Source organism: Hypanus sabinus, chromosome 3 (assembly GCF_030144855.1).
Source record: "Hypanus sabinus isolate sHypSab1 chromosome 3, sHypSab1.hap1, whole genome shotgun sequence".
Classification (NCBI taxonomy): domain Eukaryota; kingdom Metazoa; phylum Chordata; class Chondrichthyes; order Myliobatiformes; family Dasyatidae; genus Hypanus; species Hypanus sabinus.
The window spans coordinates 194,890,713-194,915,162 of NC_082708.1; the positions used below are offsets into that span (position 1 = coordinate 194,890,713).

Consider the following 24,450-nt stretch of genomic DNA (forward strand, 5'->3'; position numbering starts at 1 on the left):
AGCATCAAAGGTTTCGGGGAGAAGGCTGGGAAGTGGGGCTGAGGAGAGGAAAAAAAGGATCAACCATGATTAAATGGCAGAGCAGATTCAATGGGCCGAATGGCTAAATTGTACTCTTATGTCTTATGGTTAAAGGTTATTGCAGGGGAACACTGCTTTCAGTGACCACAATGGCATCAGTTTCAAAGTAAATATGCAAAAAGATAGGTTTGATCTGTGGATTAAAATTCTGAATTGGAGAAAGGCCAATTTTGATGGTATTAGAAATGATCTGGCAAGTGTGTATTGGGGCAGACTGCTTTCTGGCAAAGGTGCACTTGGCAAGTGGAAGTGCTTCAAAAACAAAATTCTGAGAGTACAAAGCTTGTATGTGCCAGTCAGAATAGAAGATAAAGAAAACAAGTGTAGGGAACCTTTGTTTTCCAGAGATATTGAGGCCCTGGTTAAGAGAAAAAAGGAAGTGCACAGCAGGTCTAGATAGGCAGGAACAAATGTGCTGCTTGTGGAATATAAGAAATGCAAGAGAACACTTCAGAAATAAATCAGGAGAGCTAAAAGAGGGAATGAAGTTGCTCTAGCTGAAAAGTCGAAGGAGAATCCTTAGAGATTCTACAGATATGTTAAGAGCAAAAAGATCACATGGGACAAAATTGGTCCTCCGTAAGATCAGCATTGTAATCTATATGTGGAGCCAAAACACTTGAGAATGATCTGAAATAATTTTTTTGCATTTGTGTTTACTCTGGAGAAGGATTCAGAGTCTATAAAACATAGAAACAAAGAAACATAGAAAACCAACAGCACAATACAGGTCCTTCGGCCCACAAAGCTGTGCCAAACATGTCCTTAACTTAGAACTACCTATTCTTACTCATAGCCCTCTATTTTTCTAAGCTCCATGTATCCATCCAGGAGTCTGTTAAAAGGCCCTATCATTTCTGCTTCCACTGTTGCCGCCAGCAGTCCATTCCACGCACTCACCACTCTCTGTTATAAAAACTTATCCCTGACATCTCCTCTGTACCTACTTCCAAGCACCTTAAAACTATGCCCTCTCATGCTAGCCATTTCAACCCTGGGAAAAAGCCTCTGACTATCCATATGATCAATACCTCTCATTATCTTGTACACCTCTATCAGGTTACCTCTGATCCTCCGTCGCTGCAAGGAGAAAAGGCCGAGTTCACTCAACCTATTGTCATAAGGCATGCTTCCCGATCCAGAAGCTATAGAAGCAAGGCAAAGCGACATCAACTTCATGAATCCTGTACAGATTACGGAGGAGGAGATGTTGCTACCTTGAGGCAAATAAGGGTGGATAAATCCCAAGGGCCTGACAAGGTGTTTCCTTGGACTCTATGGATGGCAAATGCAGAAATTGCCAGGGCTCGAGCAGATCTTCTTTAGTGACCAGAGAGGTACCATAGGATTGGAGGATGGCCAATGATGTTCTGCTGTTATAGGCCAGGGAGTCTGACATTAGTTGTAGGAATGTTAATGGAAGGTATTCTTTGATGACCAGATATTTAAATGTTTGGATAGACATAGATTAAGGTAAGAAAAAGTTTTATTTATCCCGAAGTAAATTATTGTTGCAAGGTTACTCAATCAGAAATATCTACTCTAAAATACAAAATTTTAGCATTAAGGTACAAAAGAAATACAAAATATGTGTTAAAAGTAATAGTGCAAAATACAGATGTGCAATGAAACCATATACTTACATACTCAAGGAGGAGGAATTTTAGAATGTTAGAGACGCAGGGAGAAAGGATCTCCTGTGGCATTCAGTGGTGCACCTTAGGATAGACCAGGGGTGGGCAAACTTTTTGACTTGTGGGCCACAAAGGGTTCTAAAATTTGACAGGGGGGCCGGACCAGGAGCAGATGGACGGAGTGTTTTGATAATACACCTCATAAGAGAAAATAAAATATCATGGGATATGTAGAAAACATGTGCTTTAATTTCAATTGAAAATGAACAAATGCATTACAACAAAATATCTGTCTTTGAAGTCCCATGGTATTTAGCTATTTATTGAAATAACTTTTAAAACACTGAAAATTAAATGAATAAAATACAGCTTTTTTTAATAGTAACAGTTATTATTTTAAAGCACTGAAAATTCTGTTATCCTTCAAGATATTATCATCATCACTCTCCTCCTGACTGTCTTTATTTCAAAAACGGTAGGAGATGCAGGTCTACTAGTCCTGCTCCTTCTTATTCAATTGTCCCCTGTGCCAAAACTCAACAACGACCAGCACAAAGACAGAACAGTGACAGCGCGCCAGTATGCGGAGCGCGTTATTTGATCTGGAGCGCATTTTTTATTTTGAGAACGTATGTGCACCTGCGCACTACTCATGTCCATCACTTAACAGAAATGACATGTAACATGTAAGGTTTATTAAAAAAAATATTTTCAAATGCATTTTTTACATAACACAACGAAGAAACTTATTTTTAATTTCAGTGGGAACAGTGTTGTTGGTCTCCCTTTTTAGCCAGCGCATCAAAGTCCGGATTTAGTATTGTTGTGGCGATTCTCAGGATGGATCTGAGGTGTTGGTCAGTTAACTTGGATCTGTGGCTGGCTTTGTTGATGTTCATGACGCTGAACACCAGTTCACACAAATAGGTCAAGCCGAACAAAGAGTAAAGCGCAAATGTGGAGTAATACGTTGCACCTCAACAAAGGTCAATGTGTAGCGGTGTGCTACATGCAGCGCTAAAATTACAACACGGAGTCGGTAACTGCAGTCGAAGAAAAAAACTTTATTCGAAAAATCCTCAGCCTCACTTTTAAGCCTCCCTCAACCTGCCCCTCATGGCGCAGAGGCTCCAAAGCTCTGTGCTCGCAAATCCCCGCAGGGTATCTCCCTTAGCCAGAACACTGGCTAATTGTGAGCCGGTTCGGATGTGCCAGGAAATGGGTCGCCACAAATGTATATAGAGTGCGTCATCTATTGGGAAAACGCCAGAATTGCGGGGAAAGAACGTTAACAAGGTTTATTAATATAATTTCATCAAGTTCTGCGGGCCGGATTAAAAAGCTTAACGGGCCGCAGTTTGCCCATGCCTGGGATAGAGCCTAGGATAGTCCACTTGGCTTTGTGTGTGGTAGATCATGTGTAAACAAATTGACTGAGTTTTTCGAGGAAGTTGCTGGGAAGGTGGATGATGGCATGCCAGTGGATGTTGTTGACATGGACTATTAGGAAGGCATTTGACAAGGTCCCTCATGGATAGTTGGTCAAGAAGGTTCAGTCACTTGGCATTCAAGATGTGGTAGTAAATTGGAGAATTTCTTCGTGAGAGAACCCAGAGACTGGTAGTAGATGGTTGCCTCTCTGACTGGAGACCTGTGACTTGTGATGTGCCGCAGGGGTCAGTGCTGGGTCTGTTGTTTGTCATCTATATAAATGATCTGAATAATAAAGTGGATGACACCAGGTTTGGGGGTGCAGTGGAGAGTGAGTAAGTCTTACACAATGTACGATAATTTGTTGATAGGGTCATCTAGAAAGCTTTTGGCACAATGTCCTTCATAAATCATTGTGCTGAGACCAGGATACAGGAGATAGGATATCATGCTGAAGTTGTTTCAGATGTTGGTGAGGCCTCATCTGGAGTATTGTGTGCAATTTTGGTCAACTACTTGCAGGAAGGATGTAAATAACATTTGGACAGCGCACAGAAAATTTATAAAGATGTTGCCAGCTCTGGAGGACCTGAGTTGCAAGGAAATATTGAATAGGTTAGGACTGTATTCCTTAGAATGTAGAAGGTGTGTTGCCTTCTACCTGCCAAGGTCCAGGATATCTTGAATCGAGTCATCAGCATTCTTAAGTGGGAGGGTGAACATGTAGGCTCCAATGTCGTGTAGGTTGAGTGATGACATTCTGCATAGGGATTTCATGGAGTTATGTGCAAAGTTAAAGGGCAGGACCTCCAGAGTTGTGATCTCAGGATTGCTATCAGTGCCATGTGCTAGTGAGGCTCAAACTAGGAAGATTATACAATGCAATACATAGCTAAGGAGTTATTGTAGGAGGAAGGTCATAAGATTTTTGGATCATTGGGCTCTCTTGCAGTAAGTTGGGACCTGTATAGAAGGGGACGATTTGCACCTGAGCTGGAGGGGGACTAATATTTTAGTGGGAAGGTTTAATAATGCTGCATGGTGGGGTTTAAACTAGTGTTGCAGGGGGTGGCAACCAGAGTTCCAGAACAGTTAATTAAGAGGTTACGGAGACAAATGTTGGTAAGGCCTCAGACAAAGTTAGGAATCAAAAGGTAGAGCATGGTGGAACTAGTGTCCTGAGCTACCTATATTTCAATGCAAGAAGTATTGTAGGAAAGGTGGATAATAATGCTGAAAATGAGGTAGCTGCTTTACAAACAGAGGCAATGTGTAGTGAGAAGAAGCTTTTGATAGGGCAAAATTGCAGTTAACAGGATAAGTTGCAATGTAAAATGCAGACAAAATCAAAAAGGGTGAATACAGGACTGAAGGTGTTGTGTCTGAATGTGCATAGTTTACAGAATAAGGTAGATAAACTTGCAGTACAGTTGCAGACTGGCAAGTATGATGTTGCAGGCATCATTGAAGCATGGTTGAACGATTATTGCTATGAGCTTAATGTCCAAAGATAGACATTGTATTGAAAGGATAGGCAGGAAGATGGGGGTGGGGTGGATGCTGTTGCTCTGTTGGTGAAAAAATGAAATCAATTAATTAGAAAGAGTGACAGAAGGTTGGAAGGTATTGAATCATCGTGGATAGAGCTAAGGAACTGCAAGGGTTAAATATGGGAGTTTTTAATGGATGGGAGTTGTAAACAGTTCCCCAAACAGTAGTAAGGATGTGGCCTACGCATTTGAATGGAGGTAGAAAATGCATGTCAAAAGGGCAATGTTACAACAGTCATGGGGGACTTCATTATGCAGGTAGATTTGGAAATCAGGTTGGTGCTGGATTCCAGGAGAGGGAATTTCTAGAGTGCTATGAGCTAGCTTTTTGAGCGTCTGGTTAAGATGGCTGGTTGAGCCCAATAGAGGATCAGCTGTTGGGTGTTGTGTAATGAACTAAAATTGATTATAGAGCTTAAGGTAAAATTACCCTTTGGGGTAAGTGTCATAATATGATTGATTCACCCTAAAATTTGAGAAGGAGAAGCTAAAGTCAGATGTGTCAGTGTTACAGTGGAATAAAGAGAATGACAGAGTCATGAGAGAGGAGTTGGCCAGAATTGATTGGTAAAGAACACTGGCAGGGACACAGCAGAGCAGCAATGGCTGGAATTTCTGGAAGCAACTTGGAAGGCACAGGATATATACATCCTAAAGAGGAAGAAATATTCTAAAGGAAAGGTGTCACAACCATGGTTAACCAGAGAGGTGAAAGCCAACATAAAAGCCAAATAATAGAGCAAAAATTAGTGGGAAGTTAGAGGATTGGGAAGCTCTTAAAATGGTGTTGGAGAGATTGTAATGGGGTACAATGAAAGAGCAGATGAACTGAATAAGTAATTTGCATCAGTCTTCACTGTGGAAGACACTAGCAGTATGGTGAAAGTTCCAGGTGTCAGGGGCATGAATTGTGTGAAGTTGCCATTACTAGAGAGAAGGTTCTTGGGGTACTGTAAGGTCTGAAGGTAGATAAGTCACCTAGACCAGATGGTGTACACCCCGGAGTTCTGAAAGAGGTGGCTGAAGAGATCATGGAGGTATCAGTAATGATCTTTCAAGGATCACTGGATCCTGGAATAGTTCCGTGAGACTTGAAAATTGCAAATGCTACTCCACTCGTCAAGAAGGGAGAGAAACTGAAGAAAGGAAACTATAGGCCAGTTAGTCTGACCTCAACAGTTGGGAAAATATTGGAGTTGATTATTAAGGATGAGGTGTCAGGGTACTCAGAGGCACATGATAAAATGGACTGTAGTCAGCATGGTTTCCTCAAGGGAAAAGTTTGCCTGACAAATACGTTGAAGTCCTTTGAAGAAATAACAAGCAGGATAGACAGAGGAGAATCAGTTGATGCCGTGTGCTTGGATTTTCAGGAGGCCTTTGACAAGCTGCCACACATGAGGCTGCTTGACAAGCTATGAGCCCATGGTATTACAGGTGGCCCACATTTTTTGAATGCCCGCTCTACAATAGCTTGCTGTTATGAAAGGCCTACATTAGTACCTGTTTTCACTAACCAAAGAGGATTTTCGCTTTTACGCAAAAAAGACACCTGCTTTATACTTGTGTTTACCCTGAGAAAGACTACCATGACTGTGAAGCCTTGTGCAGGCAGTAGTGCACGCATGCATGTATGTGCGTAGGCGTGTATAGGTGCTTGCGTGTACGTGCCTATATTTTTTTTCCACATTGATTTTGGCTCGCTGTCTTCCCGATTTTGACACGTGAAACTACACTGTACTTACAATATTTCTATTTTATATAGGCTGTATAATTTTCCTATCATTCCTGCTTTTACTATATGTTTGTGTTATTTTAGGTTTTATGTGTTATTTGGTTTGATTTGGTGGGTTATTTTTGTGCGCTCAAAATTTTTTCCCATATAAATTAATGGTAATTGCTTCTTCGTTTTATGATATTTCGGCTTTCAAACGGTTTCATAGGAACGCTCCACTTTTGGATAGCGGGGAAAACCTATACAGGAAAGATTCTAACATGGATAAAGCAATGGCTGATTGGTAGGAGGCAAAGAGTGGGAATAAAGGGAGCCTTTTCTGGCTGGCTGTCGGTGAGTAGTGGTGTTCTACAGGGGTCTGTGTTAGGACTGATTCTTTTTACATTATATGTCAATGATTTTGATGATGGAATTGTTGGTTTTATTGCAAAGTTTGCAGACGATATGAAGATAATTTGAGGGGCAAGTAGTTTTGAAGAAGTACAGAGGCTACAGGAGGAGAATGGGCAAAGAAATTGCAGAAGGAACACAGTATTGGGAAGTATATTGTCATGCACTTTGGTAGAAGAAATGAACGAGATGACTAATTTTAAAATGGAGAGAAAATACAGAAAACTGAGGTCAAAGGGATTTTAGAATCCTTATGTAGGATTTCCTATAATATAAAAGCAAAGGAGATTCGAGAAAATTATTTCAGGATTGAGTGGCTTATCATATGAAGAGCATGTGAATTTAGAAGAATGAGGGCTGACCTAATTGAAACCTATCAAATGGTGAAAGGACTTAATACAGTGGATATGGAGAGGAATTTTCCTGTGGAGGAAGAGTCTAAGACCAGAGGTCACAGCCTCAGAATTGAGGGGTGTCCTTTGAGAATGGAGGTGAGGAGGAATTCCTTTAGCGAGAGTGTGGTGAATCTGCAGTTCATTGCCACAGGCAGCCATGGAGGCCAAGTCTATATGTATATTTACGGTAGAGCTTGATAGATTTGTGATTGGTCTGGGTATATCAATATATATATTTAAATCAAGGTTGGATAGATTTTTTCATAGTAGGGGAATTAAGGGTTATGGGGAAAAGGCAGGTAGGTGGAGCTGAGTCTATGGCCAGATCAACCATGATCTTGTTGAATGGTGGAGCAGGCTCGATGGCCAGATGGCCTACGCCTGCTCCTAATTCTTATGTTCTTATGAAGGGATATGCAGAGAAGGCAGGAGTTTGGGAGTGAGAGAAAAATTGGATTAACCATGATGAAATGGCAGAGCAGACTCAATCAGCCAAATGGTCTAATTCTGCTTCCTATATCTTATGGTTCTATGATCTAATTTCTTCAATTCGGCCACATATGCTCTCTGACTCCTGTCCCTTCCCTCTCCTGACTGTTACCCACTTATCTGTCTCCCCAGGCCCCCATAGCTCCTCTCTATCACCTCCTAACTCTCCCTGACCAGACGAAGGTCATCGAGCTGCATCTCCAGTTCCTAATGCGGTCTCTAAAGAGCTGCAACTCAATGCACCTGGTGCAGATGTGGCCCTCTGAGAGGCTGGGAGTCTCCAGGACTTCCCACATCTGAGACAAAGCACAGAACACCGGCCTCACACACATACCTCCTGTCTGTAATCTACTCAGATAACCTACCTCGCCTGGACCCATTATTGCTGAAGCCCCGTCAAGTCAAAGCCTTCCTACTCTGTCTCCCTCTACCTTGATGCTCGCTCCATAAAGCTGTCTCTTTTTAAACTCCTCTCTGTTCTCACTGGCTGACATTCATGCGCTTGCACAGTTGTGCCCTGATCAAACTGCTGAAGAAATAACTATCTTTTAAACTCTTCTTGCTGGTTTCACTTGCAGGCGTCCATATGCTCGCACAGACGTGCCCCAATCAAACTGCTGAAGGAATAACCTTCTAGCAAGGAGAGGCTGATGACAGGGCAAAATTGCAGTCAACAGGTTGAGTTGCAGTGTAAAAGCTTGGATACATACATGGAATTATGATGTAGTGGCCATTACAAAGACTTGGCTGGCACTACGGCAGGAATGGATTCTCAATATTCCTGGATTTCAGTGCTCTAAAAGGGATGGGGGGGAGGAGGGGTGGCATTACTGGTCAGGGATACTATTACAGCTGCAGAAAGTGTGGGTAATGTAGCAGGATCCTCTTTTGAGTCAGTATGGGTGAAAGTCAGGAACAGGAAGGGAGCAGTTACTCTACCGGGGGTATTCTATAGGTCCCCAGTAACAGCAGAGATACCAAGGAGCAGATTGGGAGGCAGAATTTGGAAAGGTGCAAAAATAACAGGGGCAGAGTTTGTTAAAGTGTGTCCAGGATGGATTCCTGTCACAGTATGTTGACAGGCCGACTAGGGGGAATGCCATACTAGATCTAGTAATAGGTAACGAACCGGGTCAGGTCACAGATCTGTCAGTGGGTGAGCATCTGGGGGAGAGTGATCACCGCTCCAATGTCTTTAGCATTATGGAAAAGGATAGAATCAGAGAGGACAGGAAAATTTTTAATTGGGGAAGGGCAAATTATGAGGCTATAAGGCTAGAACTTGTGGGTGTGAATTGGGTTGATGTTTTCACAGGGAAATGTACTATGGACATGTGGTTGATGTTTAAGGATCTCTTGCAGGATGTTGGGGATAAATTTGTCCCAGTGAGGAAGATAAAGAACGGTAGGGTGAAGGAACCATGGGTGACAAGTGAAGTGGAAAATCTAGTCAGGTGGAAGAAGGCAGCATACATGAGGTTTAGGAAGCAAGGATCAGATGGGTCTATTGAGGAATATAGGGTAGCAAGAAAGGAGCTTAAGAAGGGGCAGAGAAGAGCAAGAAGGGGGCATGAGAAGGCCTTGGCGAGTAGGGTGAAGGAAAACCCCAAGGCATTCTTCAATTATGTGAAGAACAAAAGGATGACAGGAGTGAAGGTAGGACCGATTAGAGATAAAAGTGGGAAGATGTGCCTAGAGGCTGTGGAAGTGAGCGAGGTCCTCAATGAATACTTCTCTTCGGTATTCACCACTGAGAGGGAACTTGATGACGGTGAGGACAATATGAGTGAGGTTGATGTTCTGGAGCATGTTGATATTAAGGGAGAGGAGGTGTTGGAGTTGTTAAAATTCATTAGGACGGATAAGTGCCCGGGGCCTGACGGAATATTCCCCAGGCCGCTCCACGAGGCGAGGGAAGAGATTGCTGGGCCTCTGGCTAGGATCTTTATGTCCTCATTGTCCACAGGAATGGAGGGAGGCGAATGTTGTCCCCTTGTTCAAAAAAGGTAGTAGAGATAGTCCAGGTAATTATAGACCAGTAAGCCTTACATCTGTGGTGGGAAAGCTGTTGGAAAAGCTTCTTAGAGATAGGATCTGTGGGCATTTAGAGGATCATGGTCTGATCAGGGACAGTCTGCATGGCTTTGTGAAGGCCAGATCATGCCTAACAAGCCTGATAGAGTTCTTTGAGGAGGTGACCAGACATATAGATGAGGGTAGTACAGTGGATGTGATCTACATGGGTTTTAGTAAGGCATTTGAGAAGGTTCTACATGGTAGGCTTATTCAGAAAGTCGAAAGGCATGGGATCCAGGGAAGTTTGGCCAGGTGGATTCAGAATTGGCTTGCCTGCAGAAGGCAGAGGGTCGTGGTGGAGGGAGTACATTCAGATTGGAGGGTTGTGACTAGTGGTGTCCCACAAGGATCTGTTCTGGGACCTCTACTTTTTGTGATTTTTATTAACGACCTGGATGTGGGGGTAGAAGGGTGGGTTGGCAAGTTTGCAGACGACACAAAGGTTGGTGGTGTTGTAGATAGTGTAGAGGATTGTCGAAGATTGCAGAGAGACATTGATAGGATGCAGAAGTGGGCTGAGAAGTGGCAGATGGAGTTCAACCCAGAGAAGTGTGAGGTGGTACACTTTGGAAGGACAAACTCCAAAGCAGAGTACAAAGTAAATGGCAGGATACTTGGTAGTGTGGAGGAGCAGAGGGATCTGGGGGTACATGTCCACAGATCCCTGAAAGTTGCCTCGCTGGTAGATAGGGTAGCTAAGAAAGCTTATGGGGGTTTAGCTTTCATAAGTCGAGGAATAGAGTTTAAGAGTCGCAGTGTAATGATGCAGCTCTATAAAATTCTGGTTAGGCCACACTTGGAGTACTGTGTCCAGTTCTGGTCACCTCACTATAGGAAGAATGTAGAAGCATTGGAAAGGGTACAGAGGAGATTTACCAGGATTCTGCCTGGTTTAGAGAGTATGGATTATGATCAGTGATTAAGGGAGCTAGGGCTTTACTCTTTGGAGAGAAGGAGGATGAGAGGAGACATGATAGAGGTGTACAAGATATTAAGAGGAATAGACAGAGTGGACAGCCAGCGCCTCTTCCCCAGGGCACCACTGCTCAGTACAAGAGGACGTGGCTTTAAGGTAAGGGGAGGGAAGTTCAAGGGGGATATTAGAGGAAGGTTTTTCACTCAGAGAGTGGTTGGTGCGTGGAATGCACTGCCTGAGCCAGTGGTGGAGGCGGACGCACTAGTGAAGTTTAAGAGACTACTAGACAGGTATATGGAGGAATTTAAGAGGGTTATATGGGAGGCAGGGTTTGAGGATCGGCACAACATTGTGGGCCGAAGGGCCTGTAATGTGCTGTACTATTCTATGTTCTATGTTCTAGAAATTGTAAAAATTCGCTCTTCTATCCTGAGGCTCTGAGGTCTTAGACTCTGCCACCATAGGAAACATCCAGCTCACATCCACTCTATCAAGACCTTTCACCATTTGATAAGTTTCAATGAGGTCACCCCTTACTCCACAATATTCTAGTGAATACAGGCCCTCAGAAGGCATCAGATGCTCTTCATATGACAAGCTGTTTAATACTGGAGTCATTTTTTTGAATCTCCTTTGAACTGTCTCTAGTTTTAGCAAATGCTTTCTAAGATAAGGGGCCCAAAGTTGCTCACTATACTCCAAGTGTGAATTCAACGGTGCTTTTTAAAATCACAACATTACATCGAGCATAGAACAAAGAAATCCTACAGCATAATACAGGCCCTTTGGCCCACAAGGTTGTGCTGAACATGTCCTACCCTAGAAATTACATCCTTGTTTTTATATTCTAGTCCTCTTGAAATGAATGCTAACATTCTATTTGCCTTCCTCACCACAGACCCAACCTGTAACCTTTAGGGAATCCTGCACAAGGACTTCCAAGTCCCTCTGTGTCTCAGTTTTTTTTATATATTTTCTCTCCATTTAGAAAATAGTCAACCATAAGACCATAAGAGAAAGGAGCAGAAGTCAGCCATTAGGCCCATCAAGTCTGCTCCGTCATTTCATCATGAGCTGATCCAATCTCCCCTTTAGTCCCGTTCCCCTGCCTTCTCACCATAACCTTTGATGTCCTAACTACTCAGAAACTTATCAATCTCTGCCTTAAATAGACCCAATGACTTGGCCTCCACTGCCACCCATGGCAACAGATTCCATAGATTCACCACCGTCTGGCTAAAAATTTTTTTTTGCATCTCTGTTCTGAATAGGTGCCCTGCAATCATCAAGTCATGTCCTCTCGTACTAGACTCCCCACCATGGGAAACAACTTTGCCACATCAACTCTGTCCATGCCTTTCAACATTCAAAATGTTTCTATGAGGTACCCCCTCATTCTTCTAAACTCTAAGGAGTACAGTCCCAGAGCGGTCAAATGTTCCTATTATGTTAACCCTCTCATTCCCGGAATCATTTTAGTGAATCTTCTCTGAATCCTCTCCAATGTCAGCACATCCTTTCTTAAATAAGGAGCCCAAAACTGCACACAGTATTCCAAGTGAGGTCTTACCAATGCCTTATAGAACCTCAACATCACATCCCTGCTCTTATACTCTATTCCTCTCGAAGTGAATGCCAACATTGCATTTGCCTTCTTCACCACTGACTCAACCTGGAGGTTAACCTTAAGGATATCCTGCACGAGGACTCCCAAGTCCCGTTGCATCTCAGAACTTTGAATTCTCTCCCCATTTAAATAATAGTCTGCCCATTTATTTCTTCTACCAAAGTGCATGACCATACACTTTCCAACATTGTAATTCATTTGCCTCTTCTTTGCCCATTCCCCCAATCTATCCGTCTCTGCAGATTCTGTTTCCTCAGCAGTACCAGCCCCTCCACCTATCTTTGTATCATCAGCAAACTTAGCCACAAAGCCATCTATTCTATAATCCAAATTGTTGGTATACAACATAAAAAGAAGCAAACCCAACACGGACCCCTATGGAACACCACTGGTAACCGGCAGCCAACCAGAATGGGATCCCTTTATTCCCACTCTCTGTTTCCTGCCAATCAACCAACATTCTCTTCACGTATGTAAGTTTCCCGTAATTCCATGGGCTCTTGTTTAGCAGCCTCATGTGTGGCACCTTGTCAAAGGCCTTCTGAAAATCCAAATACACAACATCCACTACATCTCCCTCGTCTAGCCTACTTGTAATTTCCTCAAAAAAATTGCACTAGGTTTGTCAGGCAGGATTTTCCTTTAAGGAAACCATGCTGAGTTCTGCCTATCTTGTCATATGCCTCCAGGTACTCCGTAACCTCATCCTTGACAATCGACTCCAACAATTTCCCAACCACTGCTGTCAAGCTATCAGGTCTATAATTTCCTTTTTGCTTTCTTGCCCCCTTCTTAAATAGTGGAGCGACATTTGCAATCTTCCAGCCCTCCGGAACCAGGCCAGAATCTATCGACTTTTGAAAGATCATTGCTAATGCCTCTGCAATCTCCATTGCTACTTCCTTCAGAACACGAGGGTGTATTCCATCTGGTCCAGGAGATTTATCTATCCTTAGACTATTCAGCTTCTTCCTGACTACTTTCTCTGTCATAATCGTGACTGTGCATATTTCTCTTCCCTGACACCCTTGTATATCCAGTATATTGCTGATGTCTTCCTCAGTGAAGACTGATGCAAAATACTCATTCAGTTCCTCCGCCATCTCCTTATCTCTCATTACAATTTCTCCAGCATCATTTTCTATTGGTCCTATATCTAGTCTCACCTGTCTTTTACTCTTTATATACTGGAAAAAGCTTTTAGTATCCTCTTTGATATTATTTGCTAGCTTCCTTTCATAGTTCATCTTTTCCCTCTTAATGACCTTCTTAGTTTCCTTTTGTAAGCTTTTATAAACTTCCCAATCCTGTGACTTCCCACTAATTTTTGCTTCCTTGTATGCTCTCTGCTTTTACTTTGGCTTTGACTTCTCTTGTCAGCCACGGTTGCATCCTTTTTTCATTCAAAAATTTCATCTTCTTTGGAATATATCTGTCTTTCACCTTCTTCACTTCTCGCATAAATTCCAACCTGCTCTGACGTCCTTCCCACTAGTGTCCTTTTCCAGTCAACCTTGGCCAGTTCCTCTCATGCCACTGTAATTTCCTTTAGTCCACTGAAATACTGACACATTGGATTTCGGCTTCTCTTTCTCAAACTTCACAGTGAACTAAATCATGTTGTGATCACTGCCTCCTAAGGGTTCCTTCACTTCCATCTCCCTAATCATCTCTGGTTCATTACACAATACCCAATCCACTACAGCCGATCCCCTAGTGGGCTCAAGAACAAGTTGTTCTAAAAAGCCATCTCGTAGTCATTCTAACAACAACACACACAAAATGCTGGTGGAACACAGCAGGCCAGGCAGCATCTATAAGGAGAAGCACTGTCGATGTTTCGGGCCGAGGCTCTTCGTCAGGACTAACCGAAAGGAAAGATAGTAAGAGATTTGAAAGTAGTGGGGGGAGGGGGAAATGTGAAATGATAGGAGAAGACCGGAGGGGGTGGGATAAAGCTAAGAGCTGGAAAGGTGATTGGCGAAAGTGATACAGAGCTGGAGAAGGGAAAGGATCATGGGACGGGAGGCCTCAGGAGAAAGAAAGAGGGGGGGGAAGCACCAGAGGGAGATGGAGAACAGGCAAACAACTAAATATGTCAGGGATGGGGTAAGAAGGGGAGGAGGGGCATTAATGGAAGTTAGGGAAGTCAATCATGCCATCAGGTTGGAGGCTACCCAGCTGGTATATAAGGTGTTGTTCCTCCAACCTGAGTTTGGATTCATTTTGACAATAGAGGAGGCCACGGATAGACATATCAGAATGGGAATGGGACGTGGAATTAAAATGTGTAGCCACTGGGAGATCCTGCTTTTTCTGGCGGACCGAGCGTAGGTGTTCAGCGAAACAGTCTCCCAGTCTGCGTCGGGTCTCACCAATATATAAAAGGCCACACTGGGAGCACCAGACACAGTATACCACACCAGCCGACTCACAGGTGAAGTGTTGCCTCATCTGGAAGGACTATCTGGGGCCCTGAATGGTGGTGAGGGGAGAAGTGTAAGGTCTCTCTCCAACATCAGCACATCCTTTCTAAGATAGGGGGCCCAAAACTGCACACAGTATTCCAAATGGGGTCTCACCAGTGCCCCACAGAGCCTCATCAACACCTCCTTACTCTTATACACTATTCCTCTTGAAATGAATGCCAACATAGCATTCGCTTTCCTTACTGCCGATCCAACCTGGTGGTTAACCTTTAGGGTATCCTGCACTAGGACCCCCAAGTCCCTTTGCACTTCCAATTTTTGAATTTTCTCCCTTTCTAAATAATAATCTGCCTGATTGTTTCTGCTTCCAAAATGTACAACCGTTGTATCTCATCTGCCATTTCTTTGCCCACTCTCCTAAACTGACCAAGTCTCTCTGCAACCTTTCCGTTTCTTCAACACTTCCTGCTCCTCCATTTATCTTGGTGTCATCCGCAAACTTAGCCACAAAACCATTTAGTCCATAATCTAAATCATCCATATACAGTGTAAAAAGAAGAGGTCCCAACACCGACCCCTGTGGAACACCACTAGTAACCGGCAACCAACCAGAATAGGATCCCTGTATTCCCACTCTTTGCTCTCTGCCTGTCAGCCAATGCTTCACCCATTCCAATATCCTTCCTGTAATTCCATGGGCCCTCATCTTATTAAGCAGCCTCTTATGCAGCACCTTATCAAAGGCCTTTTGGAAATCCAAATACACAACATCCACAGCCTCTCCCTTGTCAATCTTATTTGAGATTACCTCAAAAAATTCCAATAAGTTGGTGAGGCAGGATCTTCCCTTCATGAAACCATGTTGGCTTGGGCCTATTTTGTCATGCACCTCAAGGTAATTCATAATCTCATCCTTGAGGATCAATTCCAATAACTTTCCAACTACCGATGTCAGACTAACAGGTCCATAATTTTCTTTTTGCTGCCTCCCCCCTTTCTTAAACAACGGAACTACATTTGCGACCTTCCAGTCCTCTGGAACCATGCCAGAGTCTACTAATTCCTGGAAGATTATTTACAATGCCTCCACAATCTCCAAAGGCACCTCCTTCAGAACCTGTGGATGCACTTCATCCAGTCCAGGAGACTTATCTATCCTTAGTCCATTTAGCTTCTCAAGCACTTTCTCTCTAGTAATCTTGACTGTACCTAATTCTATTCCCTGAGACCTCTGGCTATCAGGTATGTTGCTAATGTCTTCCACTGTGAAGACTGATGCAAAATACTCATTTAGTTCCTCTGCCATCGCTTTGTTACCCATTATAATTTCTCCAGCATCCTTTTCAATAGGTCCTATATCTACCCATGTCAGTCTTTTACTCTTCATATATTTATAAAAACCCTTTAGTGTCCTTTTTTATGTTGATTGCCAATTTCCTTTCATAATTCTTCTTTTCTGTCCTAATAACTTTCTTAGTTTCTTTCTGTAAATTTTTAAAATTCGTCCAGTCCTGTTTTCCCACTAATTTTTGCTTCCTTGTACACTGCCTCTTTTGCTTTTATTTTAGCCTTAACTTCTCTCGTTAGCCACATTTGTGTCATTTTTCCTTTTATGATTTTCTTTTTTCTTGGAATATATTTTTCCTGCACTCTCTTTATTTCTTATAGGTATTTCATCCAAATCTGCTCTACTGTCCCTCCATTTAGCTTACTTTTCCAATCAACTTGGGCCAGTTCCTCTCTCATACCACTATAATTTCCTTTGTTCCACTGAAATATTGATACACCTGATACCAGCTTCTCCTTTTCAAATTTGAAACTGAACTCGATCATATTATGATCACTACATCCAAGGGGTTCCATTACCTCTACCACCCTAATCACCTCAGGCTCATTACACAGCACCCAATCCAAAACAGCTGATCCCCTGGTGGGCTTACGGACAAGCTGCTCCAGAAAGCAATCCCGTAGGCATTCTACAAACTCCCTCTCCTGACATCCAGTATCTTCCTGACTTTCCCAATCCACTTTCATATTAAAATCTCCCATAATTATCTTGACATTTTCCTTCTGACACACTTTTTCTATTTCCAGCTGTAACTTGTAGTCCACATCCCGGCTGCTGTTTGGAGGCCTGTATGTAACTGCTATTAGTGTCTTTTTACCCTTGACATTTCTTAACTTGACCCATAGGAATTCTACTTCTTCCGATGCCATGTCCCTTCTTTCTAGTGATTTGATATCATTGCTTAGCATCAGGGCCACACCACTCCCTTTACCTACCTTCCTATCTTTCCTGTACACAGTGTATCCTTGAACGTTCAGCTCCCAATCACATCCATCATTTAGCCATGACTCAGTGATAGCCACTATGTCATATCTTTTAACCGGTAGCTGTACATCAAGGTCATCCATTTTATTTCTAATGCTGCGGGCATTTAAGTAAAGTACATTTAGATAAGTATCTGTATTTTCCTATATTTTTATCGCACAGCAAATTATCCTGTCTATTCACATGCCTGTCCTTCTTACCATCTTTCCTGCACATTATCTTTCACTTATTACTATTTTCCTCTTCCTCGACCCTAACACCCTGGTTTCCTTCCCCTTGCCAACTTAGTTTAAACCAGGGGTCGACAACCTTTACCACTGAAAGAGCCATTTGGACCTGTTTCCCACAGAAAAGAAAACACTGGGAGCCACAAAACCCGTTTGACATTTAAAATGAAATAACACTGCATACAACGTTTTTTTTTGCCTTTATGCTATGTATAAACAAACTATAATGTGCTGCATTTATGAAATCGATTAACTCCTGCAGAGAAAACGAAATTACATTTCTGCATGCAACAAAAACATTTTGAACTCCGAAAAAAAGACGTTGGGTTGAAGGTTACTTTTAAGTAAAATAATCAATGTCTATTTGAGTCCTTCTTGTATTTATAAAAAACGCCAAACTTAAATTGTTCGCCAGCAGCAAACCAAAAATAACGTCAGCCAGCTGTCAACCTGAAAAATAAAAGGAGTATTTCACTGAACAATGAAAAAATATGAATATACTTAAAATAATTGGCAATTAAAATATTTAGCATAATTGGTTAATGGGATTTCTGCTCCTGGATCTCAGCGCACAGCGTCTGCACATCAGGGCTGTATGACGTCACCTTCATCTTTACACAGGATCGCAAGCTATCATCTGTGAGGCGTGCGCGATGTTTGTTTTTAATAAAGTTCATGTTGGAGAACACCTGCTCACATACATATGTGGATCCAAAGATCGACAGGACTCCAAGCACATACTTTTTAATGTTTACATAAATGTCGGGGATAGCATTCCATTTTTCGAACACAAGTTTGTCCGGTTTGGGGAGGTTTTCAATATCACTCCATTTGTGATTCTGAGCAAGAACGGCCTTCTGACGGGCAACATCTTCAAGGTCAGCTGTCAAGCGTCTAAACTTGTCGGCTATGTCGGCCAGTTCCATCTCAAGATCAGGTTGACTCACACCTGCCAATGCAGTCGTATTCAGTAGGGATGGATCGATGCTTAGGGGAGTGACCGGGAAGGATAATGTGTTTTTTACCTCTCTGAACTCACAGACGCGTTTCCCAAACGATGTTTGCATTGCGATGATTGCAGAATGTAAATACTCCGAATTTATCATGTCGTGAGCTTGTTTGAACTCTCTCAAATTGGGGAAGTGAGACAATGTGCCTTTCTGTAAATCTCTGGCAAGCACTGTCAACTTGCGCTGGAATGCCAAAACATCCTCCAACATGTGCAGGGCTGTGCGTCCTTTCCCCTGAAGAGCTGTGTTCAGCGTGTTCAGGTGCGCTGTCATGTCTACCATGAAGTGTAGCTTTTACAGGCACTCTGGCTGTTCCAGCTCAGGAAAGGTGAGACCTTTGCTGCCCAGGAAAGTTTTCACTTCTTCCAGACACGCGACAAAGCGTTTCAGCACCTCCCCTCTTGACAGCCACCGGACTTTGTTGTGCAGCAGGAAATCAGAAAATGCGCATTCCAGTTCGTCCAGCAACAAACGGAATTGATGGTGATTTAAACTTTTTGCCATTATTTTATTGACAATCTGAATGACAACATCCATTACTTCTGTGCATTCCGGAGGAAACGTTTGAGCGCACAGTGCCTCTTGGTGCAGGATCAGTGAAAAGTCAGCAGCTTTCTGTCCAGCGACTTCTGCAGTAAAGCCACAAATCCCTTGTGCGCTCCTGTCCTACTTGCTGCCCCATCAGTAGCTACTGACACCAGGTGGGTGGTCTTTATTACTTTGGCTCTGAAACAATTCAAGACAGCCTCACAGATGTCCTCCCCCCGTGTTTGGCCTTTTAGAGGTATCAACTCAATCATTTCTTCCTGTGGCCCGGCAGAGTTTACATACCGGCAGAACAGCGCTATTTGTTCAATATCACCTTTGTCTTTAGACTCATTACAGGCAATCGAGTAGGCCACAGCTGAATTGATGTCTTTAATTTACTGTCTTGTGATGTCTTCTGCCATTTTTATGGTTCTGTCTTTGACAGTCTTTGCAGAGAGGGGCATATCCCTGATTTTCTGCACAATTTCACTCTTGTTTTTAAAGTCTGTGAATAGATGTTCTGAAATCTTAATGAAAGATTCTTTTATCTATTCACCATCTGTAAACTGCTTCCCGTGCCTGACTATTTACTGAGCGGCAACAAAACTAGCATATGTCGTTGATTTTCCAGACATCATCCACTTCTTGAAATGATTTTTGCTCAGATCAACCTTCCGCATCAGTTCCGAAACGGCTTTTTTTCTCTCATCTCCATCCGGATATTTTTGAGCAAAGGCTGCGTGTTTATTCTGGAAATGTCTTGCGACTTTTGACTTTTTGTTGTTTGCTAGTTTCTCATTGCATATTAAGCCAGTCTCGTCAGCAGTGAAAGCAAATGAATCTGCCCACGTATCATTAAACGTTCTGTTTTCTACAGTCACTTTTCTTTTTTTAGAATTCTCCATAGTTAGCCTACCTTGGATCGAAAAATTAAAGAAATCGCGCACTGGCGGGTGTCAGGCATTGGCCGTGGTGACGTATATTAATAGCGACAAAAAACACGTTTTATTTAGATTGCACAAGATCACCATAATCTTCAAATTTAGAATTACATTTCAAAAACTAACAAACTAACATAAAATACATTTTAATTAAATACTCATCATTTATTTTCCGAAGCCATAGGGAGCTGCAGCACAGAGATGAAAGACACGCATGCGGCTCCAGAGCCGCGGGTTGCCGACCCCTGGTTTAAACCCTCCCTAACTGCTATATTGAACAATCCTGCCAGGATATTAGTACCCTTTGAGTTCAGGTGTAACCCATCGTTCCTGTATAAGTCATGCCTCCCCGAAAATAGATCCCAGTGATCTAAGAATTTGAAGCCCTGCCCCCTGCACCAGTTACTTAGCCACACATTCATCTGCTTAATTCTGCTGTTCTTACCATCATTGGCATGTGGCTCAGGCAGTGATCCTGAGATTATTACTTTTTTTATTACAATTTTTTATTACAATTATTACAATTACTTATTACAATTTTCTTCCGAGCTCCCAGTAATCTTCCTTCAGGACCTCCTCTCTTTTTCTGTCTATGTCATTGGTACCGACATGTACCAAGACTTATGTTTGTTCGCCCTCTCTCCTGAGAATACTCTGGACCCAATCCAAGATATCCCGCACCCTGGCACCAGGGAGGCAACACACCATTCGGGTATCCTTGTCCGGCTCGCAGCATTTTTTGTCTGTTCCCCTCGCAATGGAATCCCCTATAACTATGGCATTTCTTCTTGATTTCTTTATCACGGCACTGGGCAGAGTGCCAGAGTCCCGTTCGTTGTGGTCTTCCTCTGTCTGGTCAACCTCTCCAACAGTATCTAAAGCTATATATTGATCCTTGAGGGGGACTGTCACAGAGGTGCTGTCCACTATCTCTCTCTATCGATCACCTCCTCACTTTCTGTAATTAGCTGAAGGTCATCAAGTTGTTGCTCCAGATCCCTCACATGATCCCTAAGGAGCTTCATCTCATTGCATCTGGAGCAGATGTGTTCCTGGGGGAGGCTGGGAGTCTCCCAAGGTCCCCACATCTGGCACTCCAGGCACAACACTAATCCAAAGTGCATACCTCTAATCCTACTGTTAGCTCTAAATAAATAAACTTGTAACCTACAACTTTACTGTAAGACTCAGCAGTCGCAGAAAGCCTCTTCCCATTTCCGCCTAAGCCCGTTGAGCCAGCCGTATCGCTCTGCACCCTCTCATTCCGCTGCCCGCTCCGACGCTGCCCACTGGATATGGCGGTGTTCTTTATAAATCTTCCGCGCTCTGAGGTCATGTGCCTGCGCAGTCGTGCCTCTTTTATCCCAAGTAGTTCGGAAAAAAAACTGAACTCTTTCCCAAAAACCAGCGACTTACTCCACTGCCTGCTTGCTGTAATTCAGAGGAACCATTGAAGCTTGCTCCCCTTAAATCTTCTGCGCTCTGAGGTCCAAAGCTCTAGTTCCTTAGCTCTATCCACAAAGATTCAACGCCTCTGACCCTATGTCACCTCTTACTTTGAACTTTGAGTGCAAATTTACAAGGATGTTGCATGATCTTGTGTTTGAATAGGTTAACATTTTTATACCCTGAAGTGCAGCAGAATGACGGGAGATTTGGTGGAGGTATCCAGAATTATGCAGAGTAGAGATAGGAAAATGCAAGCAGGTGTTTTTCCACTGCGGTTGGGTGGGACTACAATCAGAGGTCATGTGTTAAGGGTGAAAGGTGGAATATTTCTCACGGGCAGGTTTGTAAGAGCTGTTGGGGAGGGTTTAAACTAACTTGGCAGAGGGTGGGCACTGGAGTGAAGGGACTCAGGATAGGACGAATCGTAAAAAAGTAAAGATAGTGTTCAGTCAGACTGTCAGGAAGGGTAGGCAGATGATGGAACTTAATTGCAGCCAACAGGCTGAGTATCAAATGGTTAGGAATGCAGAGAGGATAAGGTGCATGAGCTTGTTGCAATATTACAGATTGCCAGTATGATGTTGTGGCCATCACTGAATCATGTCTGAAGGATGGTTGTAGTTGGGAGCTGAATGTCCAAGGTTACACATGATATCAGAGGGATAGGAAAGTAGGCAGAGGGTGTGGTGTAGCTCTACTGGTAAGGAATGGCATCAAATCAGGAGAAAGATGTGACATAGGATTGGGAGATGTTGAATTAAGAAACTGCAGGGTAAAAAGACGTTGATGGCAGTTATATACAGGGCTCCCAACAGTGGCTGGGAGGTGGACCACAGGTTACAACAGGAAACAGAAAAGGCAAGTCAAAAGGATAATGTTATGGTAGTCATGAGAGATTTTAACATGCAGGTCGATTGGGAAAGTCAGGTTGGTAATGGATCTCAAGAGAGTGAGCTAATGCGAGTGTGCATGTAACGAGAGCTGTATAACTCATCGCCTTCTACTTTAGGCCACGAACTTATCAATCATCCACTCTGTGGACACTTTCTGGAGATCAAAGATCCACATGCTCCATGACCGCTGGACTAAATGTGTAAATGTAGGAGGGGACTATGTTGAAAAATAAATGTGCTAGATTTTCTAAAATTGACTCCTTCTACCTTACGCCACAAGCCTACCAATCACCCCTCGTAATCTGTTCAGGCCTTTTAACATTCGGAATTTTTCTATGAGATTTCCCCCTCATTCTCCTGAATTCCAAGGAATATAGCCCAAGAGCTGCCAGATATTCCTCATACGGTAAATCTTTCATTCCTGGAATCATTCTTGTGAATGATCTCTGAACCCTTTCCAATGTTAGTATATCCTTTCTAAAATAAGGAGTCCAAAACTGCACACAATACTCCAAGTGTGGTCTCACGAGTGCGTGAAAGAGCCTCAACATCACATCCCTGCTCTTATATTCTATATGTCTAGAAATGAATGTCAACATTGCATTAGCCTTGTTCACAACCGACTCAACCTGGAAGTTAACCTTCAGGGTATCTTGCACAAGGACTCCCAAGTCCCTTTGTATCTTTGCATTTTGAATTCTCTTCCCATCTGAATAATAGTCTGCCCGTTTATTCTTCCAGCAAAGAGTATGACCATACAATTTCCAACATTGTATTTCATTTGTCAATTATTTGCCCATTCCCCTAAACTATCTAAGTTTCTCTGCAGGCTCTCTGTCTCCTCCACCTATCTTTGTATCATCAGCAAATTTAGCCACAAATCCATTAATACAGTAGTCCAAGTTGATTGACATACATCGTAAAAAACAGTGGTCCCAACACTGACCCCTCTGGAACTCCACTGGTAACCGACAGCCAGCCAGAATAGGATCCCTTTATTCCCACTCTCTGTTTTCTGCTGACCAGCCACTGCTCCACCCAGGCCTCCCACCCTTCTTAAATAGCGGAGTAACATTTGCAATTTTCCAATCATCCGGTACAATGCCAGGTTATATCAATTCTTGAAAGATGATTGTTAATGCCACCGCAATCTCTCCAGCCACTTCCTTCAGGACCCACAGGTGCATTCCATCAGGTCCAGTAGATTTATCCACCCTCAGACTATTAATCTTCCTGAGCACCTTCTCAGTCATAATTTTTACTGCTCATACTTCACTCTTGAATGTTCGTATACTGTAGACGTCGACGTCTTCCACTGTTAAGACTGATAGAAAATACGCATTCAGTTCCTCTGCCCTCTCTGCATCTCTCATTACAATATCTCCAGCATCATTTTGTATTGGTCCTATATCTACCCTCGACTCTCTTTTACCCTTTATATACTTAAAAAAGCTTTTAGTATTTTCTGTGTTATTAGTCATCAGCTTCCTTTCATAATTCATCTTTTCCTTCCTAATGACCTACTTAGTTTTCTTCTGCAAGTTTTTAAAAGCTTCCCAATCCTCTATCTTCCCACTAGCTCTGGCTTCCTTGTATGCCCTCTCTTTTGCTTTTACTTTGGCTCTGTCTTCACCTGTCAGCCTCAGTAGTGTCCTTTTTCCCTTTAAAAATTTCTTCTTAGAAACATAGAAACACAGAAAATGGGTGCAGGAGTAGGCCATTCGGCCCTTCGAGCCTGCACCGCCATTCAGTATGATCATGGCTGATCATCCAACTCAGAACCCTGTACCTGCTTTCTCTCCATACCCCCAATCCCTTTAGCCACCAAGGGCCATATCTAACTTCCTCTTAAATATAGCCAATGAACCGGCCTCAACTGTTTCCTGTGGCAGAGAATTCCACAGATTCATCACTCTCTGTGTGAAGAAGTTTTTCCTCATCTCAGTCCTAAAAGGCTTCCCCTTTATCCTTTACCCCTCGTTCTGGACTTCCCCAACATCGGAAACAATCTTCCTGCATCTAGCCTGGCCAATCCCTTTAGAATTTTATACGTTTCAATACGATCCCCCCTCAATCTTCTAAATTCCAGTGGGTATAAGCCTAGTCGATCCAGTCTTTCTTCATATGAAAGTCCTGCCATCCCAGGAATCAATCTGGTGAGCCTTCTCTGTACTCCCTCTATGGCAAGAATGTCTTTGCTCAGATTAGGGGACCAAAACTGCACACAATATTCTAGGTGTGGTCTCACCAAGGCCTTGTACAACTGCAGTAGAACCTCCCTGCTCCTGTACTCAAATCCTTACGTGGAATATATCTG

At 43.0% G+C, this 24,450-nt stretch overlaps 1 protein-coding gene across 4 annotated transcripts in view; it reads left to right on the forward strand.

Annotated features, from left to right (window-relative positions):
• fbxo41 (F-box protein 41) overlaps positions 1-24,450 on the forward strand; it is a 519,821-nt gene that overhangs the window by 133,197 nt on the left and 362,174 nt on the right. The window lies entirely within an intron of this gene.